Below are 10412 nucleotides of genomic sequence, written 5' to 3' on the forward strand. Positions count from 1 at the left end.
ACTACAAGCCCCAGCATGCTTTGCCAGCTATCAGCTAGTTACCTACTGGCAAGGCTTGTAGTTTCACAACACCTGGAGTGTCACAGGTTAGCCATCACTGCTTAGTCTATAAGTCTGTGAGTGCAGGGAGGGGGGGCAAAGTAGCCATGGCCACTTATTCCATCACTTCTGCCATCTCTCCCACCCATCACAACCTCCGATGTGTGCATGTTTCAAGATAAAGCAGACATACTTAATACGAAATACTTGCTGGTACTCAATTAACACTAGAGAAATAATTGTCCTCAGCCCACCAAGGGAGGGGTAAATGCAGGTGTTCCATTAGGAGGTTTCCAAATGCTTGATTTAAGAAGTAGGGGGAAGTACTCCCTGCCCCTATATTCCCCTCAAATGCAGTCTAAGCAGAGACACCAGAGAGTCTACAAACTGCACACATGCTTCCTCCTGCTTCTCTCCATGCCTTGTACCATTATACATTATTAATAAAATTATAAAATGCATGTATACTATATTATAAAGCATACTTGCCAACTCTCCCGGAATATCCGGGAGACACCCGACATCTGGGTCAGTTATTTATTGTACATAAGAAGGGTTTACAAGCTGTCATGTCCATTGATACTATTCATTGTACAGTAAAGTGGCTTAGAGAAAAAAGTCCCTCCAGGTTCTGTGTGAGGAAAAACCAAAGTATCTTTCAACTTAATGCAGTTTTCTTGATTGAGTGTTCCTGACAAAACCATTCACTGATATAATGGATTTTCAGTCACCAGAATCCACAAATGTGGGCAGATAAACAAATGCAATTCCAGCTGTGTCTATCTTATCTTCCTAATGGTCCTGAGAAACCAATGTTTTCTATTTTATACTTTGCCTCCCCTTGCTGTGTGCATTTCATTTTCCTCATGTTAGCTTCAAAAACTGCTCAATAAGATCATTTCTGCAAACAAATAAAGTGTAGCTGGTAACTACACACAGCTATTTTCTGGGATCATCATCACCATTTATTTATATAGCGCCACTGATTCCGCAGCGCTGTACAGAGAACTCATTCACATCAGTCCCTGCCCCATTGGAGCTTACAGTCTAAATTCCCTAACATACACACATACAGACAGAGAGAGAGACTAGGATCAATTTTTGATAGCAACCAATTAACCTACCAGTATGTTTTTGGAGTGTGGGAGGAAACCGGAGCACCTGGAGGAAACCCACGCAAACACAGGGAGAACATACAAACTTTACACAGATAAGGCCATGGTCTGGAATTGAACTCATGACCCCAGCGCTGTGAGGCAGGAGTGCTAACCACTGAGCCCCCGTGCTGCCCGATGACTATGGGAGGATGCAAGTATCTCTTGCTCCAGCTACAGGACTAGTCTAAGTCCTGATCAGTAGCGATGACAGTCTCCTATGCATGCTATAACATGTGTTTGCAATCAGCAGCAACTGTAAAAATGTATTTTATGTTCAGTACACAATAAAAACTTCCTAATAATTAAATTTCATAAGATAAAAGATTTTTTTTTTAGTGTTTGATCATTAACAAGTGACATAAATTATATATTTTTTTCTGTGCATTCTTTTGCGCATTCATATTCCACAAAGGAATTGGATGCATTGTGTTTCATGCAGTAGTGCACAGCAGACCTACACCCGAATACAACAGCGCATGTATCTTGAGATCCATGCCTTAAAGAATTTGGGAGTGCACAAAACCAAAATACGTGCCTCTTAATACCAAATGCAGTTTGAGCTCAGTATGCGTGACTTGATGAATGAGGTCTCCGTGAGTCTATTAGGAGCCAGTGAAATCAGAGAGACACAATGACTGTCAAAAACACACAATGGACCCATCATAACTTTCAGATAAAGACCCACTGTCCCCATGCAGTTCTGTATCCTCTGCTGGATAAACCAGGAGGAATACAAACTCTTTCATGCATAATTCCAAAAAATAAAAGCAACCGCTGGTAACCTCTTTTGTTGGTGAACTCTAGGAGCCAATTGTAGCCAATTGTAGGTCCTTAGACTTCAATGAACCATGATTGACTGCCTGATTTGACTGACAGAAAAAACAGCCAATTCTAAAGCCTCCTGTTGGTCACAAGCAAATTATTCAAAGGAAGTCTTTCATCTTTTACACAACAGGATTTGCGTTTGTTTCTAGTTGATGTGAGCAAAAGTAATAGGATAAATTTTTAAAATTAATCTTGGAGCTCAATAGAGAATGTCTAAATAATTAGGTTTCCACTATCATCATCAGTCCCCGCCCCAATAGAGCTTACAGTCTAAATTAACTAACACACACACAGAAAGAGAGAGAGACTAGAGTCAATTTGATAGCAACCAATTAACCCACTAGTATGTTTTTGGAGTATGGGGGAAAACCGGAGCACCTGGAGGAAACCCACGCACACACGGGGAGAACATACAAACTCCACACAGATAAGGCCATGGTCAGGAGTCAAGCTTGTGACCCCAGTGCTGTGAGGCAGAAGTGCCATACTTGCCAACTCTCCCTGAATGTCAGGGAGTCTCCCTGAAATAGGGGTGATCTCCCTCACTCCCTGAAGAGTCTGGCATTCTCCCTGATGCTGAGCCAGTACAAGACGTGGTTGGCTTTGCCATCTGTGGCATGATGACACAGTTCAGAAATCGTGTCCTATGTCAATGTATTGATGGCTATGGAGGTGGCCATTTTCATGGAGACCAAGATTTAATCAAAGACTGACAGGTAAGACAACATGACTTCAGTAACGGAGACAGAAATGTAAAGGCACTTCAGTCTCTAGGGATTCATTAGCTCGTTTTCTTTAACGCATATTTGCCTAATCTCCCGGAATGTCCAGGAGACTCCCGCATTTCTGGGAGACCTCCTGGCCTCCCGGGAGAGCAGGGCAACCTCCCGGTTCTCGTCCCCGCAATAGATAAGTGGTGGGGGGTGGGACTTAATGATGTAAATATTGCGTCATCTCAGCCCTGCCCCCTGTTGTAATTGGCCAAAATTGTGAGAATCCTTTAGGGGGCGGTGCCAAAATGATGAGATTCGTCAAGCCCCGACCCCGCACGCTCACCTCCCCCGGAATCTCCCTGAAACCAACGAGGAAAAGTTGGCAAGTATGAGAAGCACTAACCACTAATTCCCCATGTTACACAATTATATTTCCTCTCTGTTTAACATCTACTAGTCAGCGCAATAAATAAGTCATAATCAGGAGTCTGGGGAAATAATACAAAAAATTGTCATGTGTGAATACTTCCACAGATACGAGTATCTGTAACGTCACAAGGCCTGATTCATGTCCGGAAGCCAGTTGCCCGTAAGTTGTGTGTTTACAAAGAGCATGCAACTTGATCGTGTTTCCTCCCGTATTAAAATCCAAGAGGATCTCAAGATACATTTCAATTAGAATCTGGCTGTAAGTACGCTCTAAACATAACAATTTTCACCGCACCAAGCTTAACCCCTTATATGTTGGAGAGATCTATTTGTTTCATAGAGTGGGGAGGTGCTCCTACACATTACCAATATATGTATTAAAAAAGGAAAAGAGAAAAAGGGGAGGGATGGGAAAATGTGTATACAGGGCACTCTTTTTAGTTCAATATATATAATAAATTTCTGTTAAGAGTAATATCTTTATTATAATAAACAGATGATACATTAGCGAAATAATTAAAAACACTCAGTGAATGAAAATGATGACCAAATGTACTAGGTAGAACACTGTTAAGAAGTAGTAATAAAGACTACTATGCTGTCTCACTGTGTTCTATCGATATTATCAATAACTCAATTTCAATATTTAATTAATGTGATATTGGTACAGCTTATTTCTTAACATTACCGATAGAACACAGTGAGACAGCATAGTAGTCTTTATTACTACTTCTTAACAGTGTTCTACCTAGTACATTTGGTCATCATTTTCATTCACTGAGTGTTTTTAATTATTTCGCTAATGTATCATGTTTATTATAATAAAGATATTACTCTTAACAGAAATCTATTATATATATTGAACTAAAAGAGTGCCCTGTATACACATTTTCCCATCCCTCCCCTTTTTCTCTTTTCCTTTTTTAATACATATGTAAGTACGCTCTGCCTGGAAAACATACATAGACACACAGAACAGACTGCGGTATATGCACATGTGGATGTACAATAAAAGCTCACAACAGGACTCATAAAACTTTTATTTGAACAAAATTTAAAATCACAGTATAGTCATTAATACAAATATTTTCAAATATTGTTTTTAATATTAATTACATAAATAAAGAAGATTTTAATGTGTACTGCACATATAATGCATTTTTATTGTGTACCTTAGTGGCAGACAATTGTTGTTGGCTAGCTACAGGCACGCATACAAAGGACATGAGCTGCATGCAATTGTATTTATAGGCATAATGTCCGTTTCTGTGCATGTGCAGAGCGCACAAGATATACTGTGCAAATAAATAAACGTCCGAACATGAATCAGTCCCAACTTGTGTAAGTAAAACAAGGGTTAAACGTCTATTGATGTACCCTTGAGGGATCTGGTTCTTGGGAGATAGTCGGAATTGTTTATGTAAGACAGGCCTGTGTCAAGAGGAAATGGTTTATGGGACTGCAGCAGATAACTCTATTGATAAATAGCCTCTTACTATTTCTACGCTTTAATCCCCCAAAAACTGTTGCTTTCAGGGGGTTATAGGTTGATAAACAGGCCCTCTAGGCAGTATAATATGTCAAACATAGATAACAACCTCATGAAGAAGACAGTGAGATCAAACAACTTCCCACATTTTTCAAAACATATTCATGCTTCATGTGTATCTGCGTGTAAAATGTATTAAAAGGGTTTAATGGAATTACTATTAATGCTTTGTCATGTTGTGGAGAAAGATTATAATATGTATAATCATATAATCACTAGAAATGTGTGAAAAGGACCATATAGGTCGTAAAAACCAATTAGCATACCACAATGTTCTTTCAATGACCTGACAGTGAATGGTTTGTTGGCAGCAAAAAGCGTTGCTTAACCATCATGGAACTGGTGTTGGAAGCTGGCAGTTCTCGGGAGTCAGTCTTACTGAGAAGCTGTCCACATTCTAGCCGCTCTCCAGAGAACAATTACATGTGAATTTTTGTTTTCAGTGTTTATTTAAGAAACTGTTTTGCAATTGTATTTCTGTATGTTATTTTGTTTTCCTATTTTAACAAAAAGCATTGTGACTCTGGTTGCTAGGCAGCCGATACGCTGTTCCCTGTTGAGATTGTTGCTCTCATTGTAGTTTTGTCCTCGCTGGTTGCTAGGGACGCTGTCAGTCTATTGAGGCGATCACATGATCGCAATTAGCCTATTGCCTGCAGGGGGGCTTTCTGACTGTGCCTCATGAGTTTAAATGGCAGGGAGGGATTAGCTTGCTTATATTATATATTCTGATTACCTGTCACCTGACCTAGGAATCTACCCATAATTCCAGCTTCTCCACTGTTAGAAGTCATATTCAAGACCTCTCTACTCAATTGTCGCTTCTTCCCAGATCAAGCTCCACCTAAGACTGGCTCAACTCTTGTTTGTCCCCACAGATCTCAGAATGTTCTTTCGCAACTTCATTCCTAGACAATCTCAGGTCATCCTGGTATTTTCAAAACACTGTTATCTCGTTCAGTCTGGCGGCCATCAGTGGAACGCGATGTAAAGGAATTCGTCTTGTCTTGTGGGATTTGTGAAGAAAAGGAATGTGTGTAAATTCTCACAGCGCTCCAACTGACTGCAGCTGAACCTCCATTTAGAAATCGCACCACATTTCAAGAACTAACAAAATATAGTAAAAAAGTTTTAAAAAAATTCAGCGTTGTCAGAAACGTTAAAGTGCGACATAAACTAAATAAAGAAATAATAAATAAAAATATTTATATTTTCACTGTTGTGACGTGTCAGGTGATTCTTTTTCCTCTTTTCTTGCTTCCGAGATCTTATTAATCAGCATGTAAACAACAAACCATGAAAGCAACTTAGTGTAATCCATTCAATACGCAAAATATGTAATACACCTTAACCCATATGGTGCAAAAAAGTAAAAATAAAAAACAGTGTCCAAGTCTATTCAGTGAATACTTTTAGTATTGTCTCAGAGGTCCCGAACAGTCCAAGCGATAGTACCTATCCCCCAACGATGCTGTCCCTCTTGGTGATACACATGCAGTCTATTCTCTTATAAGTCATCCTTGTTCTATTGCTTTTAGCTGAATCAGCCTCTATTGTGGGTTGTGGAAAGAAAACTACTAGGAATATTCCTTCTGGTCAACTCTTGCCGCTATCAGTTCCCAGTAAACCCTGGATCTAAACTTCCATGGATTTTATGGTTTTAAACTTGTCGCTCAGTTCTGAAGGTATATTTGATCTCATTTGGGTTTAAATTTAAGTCTATCCTCTGGCTATCACCCTAACGGTCAGACTGAGAGAATATCTACCATGGGCAGAGGTCGCAACAACTCCTGTCATTCTTCTTCTAATACAACTTCATTCATTTGTGTGTTTGGTCAGCGTCCGAGAGGGAATTCCATGGATCATCTCATGCCGAGTAATCTCCCTGAAGTACATAATTCCGCTCTACATTTTAAATCTGTTTGGCGAAAGGTTCATTCAGCCTTGTTACAAGCATCCTTCTGCTCAAAACTCTTCTCAAAAAGAAAATGTCCGTGAAAGATGTATAAGCTGCCAGAAATAGGGGAGAAGAAAGAGGGGATCCCTAATCCTCTAAAAGAAATGTGCCAACCATATAGGAAACTGCCCGAAGCTATAAGTCATATATGGTAAACCAAGAACCAAATATAGTCCAAATCTTTAATCACACATAAATAATATGAAAGAATAATTAGGTGCAATAATCGAAAAAAAAAAAAAGTATAAATAAAATAATAATAATAATTAAAGCAAAGGAGAAAGTTCACAGACCCCCTAAAGAAATGGAATTCTTAAAATATTGAAACCTGCAAGTCATAGTTATAAACACAACCACAAACAATTGGCCCTAAAGGGAGGGCACCATAACAGCATTACCTGGTTTGCCATATATGATTTTTAGCACCGGGGAGTTTCCTATGTTTGGCAAAATTCTTCTCAGACCAACACTGTAGGACATGTACCTTTAAGGATAGTCATTTATGATTAGAAATGGAAATTGTATTAAAAAAAACATTTTTTTATATCATTTTTTTTTTCCGTTGAAAAACATTAGGGTTAGACTGTCCTTAATGTCTACTGTACATAAAATACATTTTTACAGTTGCTCGTGTTTGCAGACACATGTTATAGCATGTATATGATACTGACCCAGGACTTAGACTAGCCCCTTAGCCGGTGTAAGAGATACGGCAGAAAACCAAGAAACTTTCACACATGCAGAGCTTCATTCCGACATGGCTGCATTCGCTTGAGTTTGGCACGCCCACATTGTGCATCGAGTACGGGCACACACCCATTCCCCGCCCTGTTCAGTCCCCGAAATCGTAGACCGTCGTAACTGTCATTTGCTTTGGCATCCGCAGAAGACTTGCGTTCGTTGATGGCTAAGTGTCCTCGTTCTGGGCATGCGCAGAAGGGAATTGCGCACGATACGCACAAAAAACAGAGATACGTCCCTTAATGACTCAGGCCCTTTGTGCTTATCAGCTGATGAAAGAGCAGAGAGTTTTACACTGCGCCTGTCTGTTAAAATAATTACCCCCAACATTATTAGTTGCTGTAACAAAGAACCCGATTCATTAGGGAAAGTAAATTTAAAAAAGGAGTATATTTGCTCCTGGACAAACCATGTCACAATGCGAGGGGTGCAAATTAGTTTATTATTATGCACATAAGATAAATACTGGCTGTGTTTATGATGTAGCACACAAATACTTCATAGCTTTATTTTTACAATGAAATTTAAAGTTAATCTAGGACATAACCTACACCAACTATAAATCTGTCCTCGCATTTTAAATTTCACTCCCCCTCCAATGCATCATGGTTTTGCCCAGGTGCAAAGTTACTCCTTTTTTTTTTTGCTTTACTTTCCTTAACGAATCAGGCTCAAAAAGTTTTCTTAATATTTTTTTTTTCAGTTTTTTCCTATTTCATCATTTCAACCAGAAAACTGATCTCCGAAGAAAAAGCCTTTATAAAAGTCATATGAAACTGTATTTATGAGTTGTCCCTCTACCGTACTGCGCACGGTCAATTAGGGTTAAAAATCATTATGTTCTGAACCTATCAATTGTGTTTTATCTGCTTCATTATTCACTTCACCTCATCCCCTCTTTTATTTGTATCTTTATTCATATTACCTCCAAATAAATCATTGATGGTGTAAAGAGGTGTATTATAGAGTTGTCATTGACACTACACAAAGCTGGGTGAGAAGTTCGCTGCGCTTGGTGGGGTTAAAAGACCAAAAAATATCCCATGAACTTCAGAAAGATATTGACTGGCTTTCGCTGATCTGCTGGATTCATGGATTCAATTAGCAAACATGGAATTGAGTTCAAGTCACAACAATAATTTATACGACAGACGGGACCTACTATGGCTCTCTTAGCCGTAGACAGATAAGCAGAGGGTGCCTGCATCCTTCATTTAAAATAAAAAACGAAAGTCATATATTAAAGTGGACAGGCCCCCTACACACAATGTCTAGAGGGTCCGTGTAAGGAGCAATTTGTTGAGACCGTCAGAAAACTAGAAAAAAAGAGACGCGCTGTGCAAAAGTGAAGAGTTCAGTCTAAGTCCAACCTCCAACCACTTTAGAACCAGGCCCTTTCATTAATCATTTCTGCTTTTCCCAATACTGCTTAGTTAGGCCACTTTTTATAGAAAAAGTTAATGGCTTCATGGTGGCTCAGTGGTTATCACTTCCGACTCACAGCGCTGGGGTCACGAGTTTGGTTCCTGAACAGGGTCTTATCTGTGTGGACTTTGTAACTTCTTCCCATGTTTGGATGGGTTAAGCAACGTGCGATTGCAAAATATATTCCCATTGCACTGCTCCGGCACAAGTGAACGTACCGCTGCACTTAAAAAAGAAACACCCTCACTCCCCCCCAGCTCTTCCCATTGGCTAGGGCAACAAAACCACCTTGCTCGCTCAGCAAACCCACTTTGGTGGATATCTAGGCACACCAACGCAAATAATGGGGCATAAAAGAGGATTTTGCGCTGTGCCTTGGCAGTTTTGCCCTTTTGTATATGAGGCCCAATGGGGGAAGCCTTTTTTGGGGACTGAACTAAATTACTAGGCCCCGGAACCTCATAAATATATGTTAGGCTTCAAGAATGCTACTTAAGCAATACCTCGGCGATGTCAACGGCTTCTAACAAAGTGATAGGGTTCGCTTTAAGCAACATTGTTGCCGCAACCCGCCCTGCTCCCTACTCGCAGGATTTCATGAGCTGCGCCAATTTTCATCGTAGTTGTAAACATTTTAAAATGATCTCCAGGGACACTTTGTTACCGTGTTGAACTATCTAAGCGCCTCACTCGTGATAACGTCCCGGCTGACCTTGGAGCATTACGGTTCCCTGTTTGCAGAACTCGATTACAATACACTTTTTTTTTTTTTAATGTAAGAACTTGTCTATAATAATTCATCATTTATAAGGCCTATAAGGACAAGAACAGAGGCTGAGAAGTGCTTCAACCTTGCAGAAACCGAGAAATGTGATTGTGCTGTCAGAAAGAAAGACATCTCTTAGGAATTAGAGTCAGTTGGTAATTTGCTGTGGTCATTAGAATGCAAAGACTTGTTTTCTCATTATTGTTGAATGGCATAATGGTCGCCAGTAAGTTTGATAGAATTCTAAGTAAGGAATATTTTATAGGGGTTAGAAACTGTTTCATTCAGTCATTCAGTCATCACTAGACATCATTCAGCTGCTAAATCTATCAGCAAAACTTAAACGAGGCTGTTTGATGATGCGAAAAATGTTCCTAAATAATTTAACCTAGCACCTCTACAAGATTAGCCATATCTTCAGAGCATGTACGATTCTGGTGCATACACGGTGACGCCTTAATTGAGTCTTCACTGTACAGACACCGAACTTGTGCTGCTCAGAAAAGGTCCCCGTTATGCTAAGAGTACAACGGGGGCCTCGGGAGGGCGACGTAATATTGCCATGCTCCTCGTACCTTCGCTCCCCTTAACGGCTGTACCCTACTGCAATAGCAGAAGTTCCACCAGTTCTATTTTTGTATGATGTTGTGATTATTTGGTAATTGTTTTATCTAAACTTTTTTTTCTCCTTCGGACTCCATGACAGCCATAGCTATGAACAGTCTCTATATCCAGCTCAGGTAGGAACAGGTTACAACCCCCTAAGATGTTATATAAGGTATCCCCTCCTCTTCCCATGTGTCTTTTGTTC

The sequence above is a fragment of the Mixophyes fleayi genome, chromosome 7, assembly GCF_038048845.1.
Source record: "Mixophyes fleayi isolate aMixFle1 chromosome 7, aMixFle1.hap1, whole genome shotgun sequence".
Classification (NCBI taxonomy): domain Eukaryota; kingdom Metazoa; phylum Chordata; class Amphibia; order Anura; family Limnodynastidae; genus Mixophyes; species Mixophyes fleayi.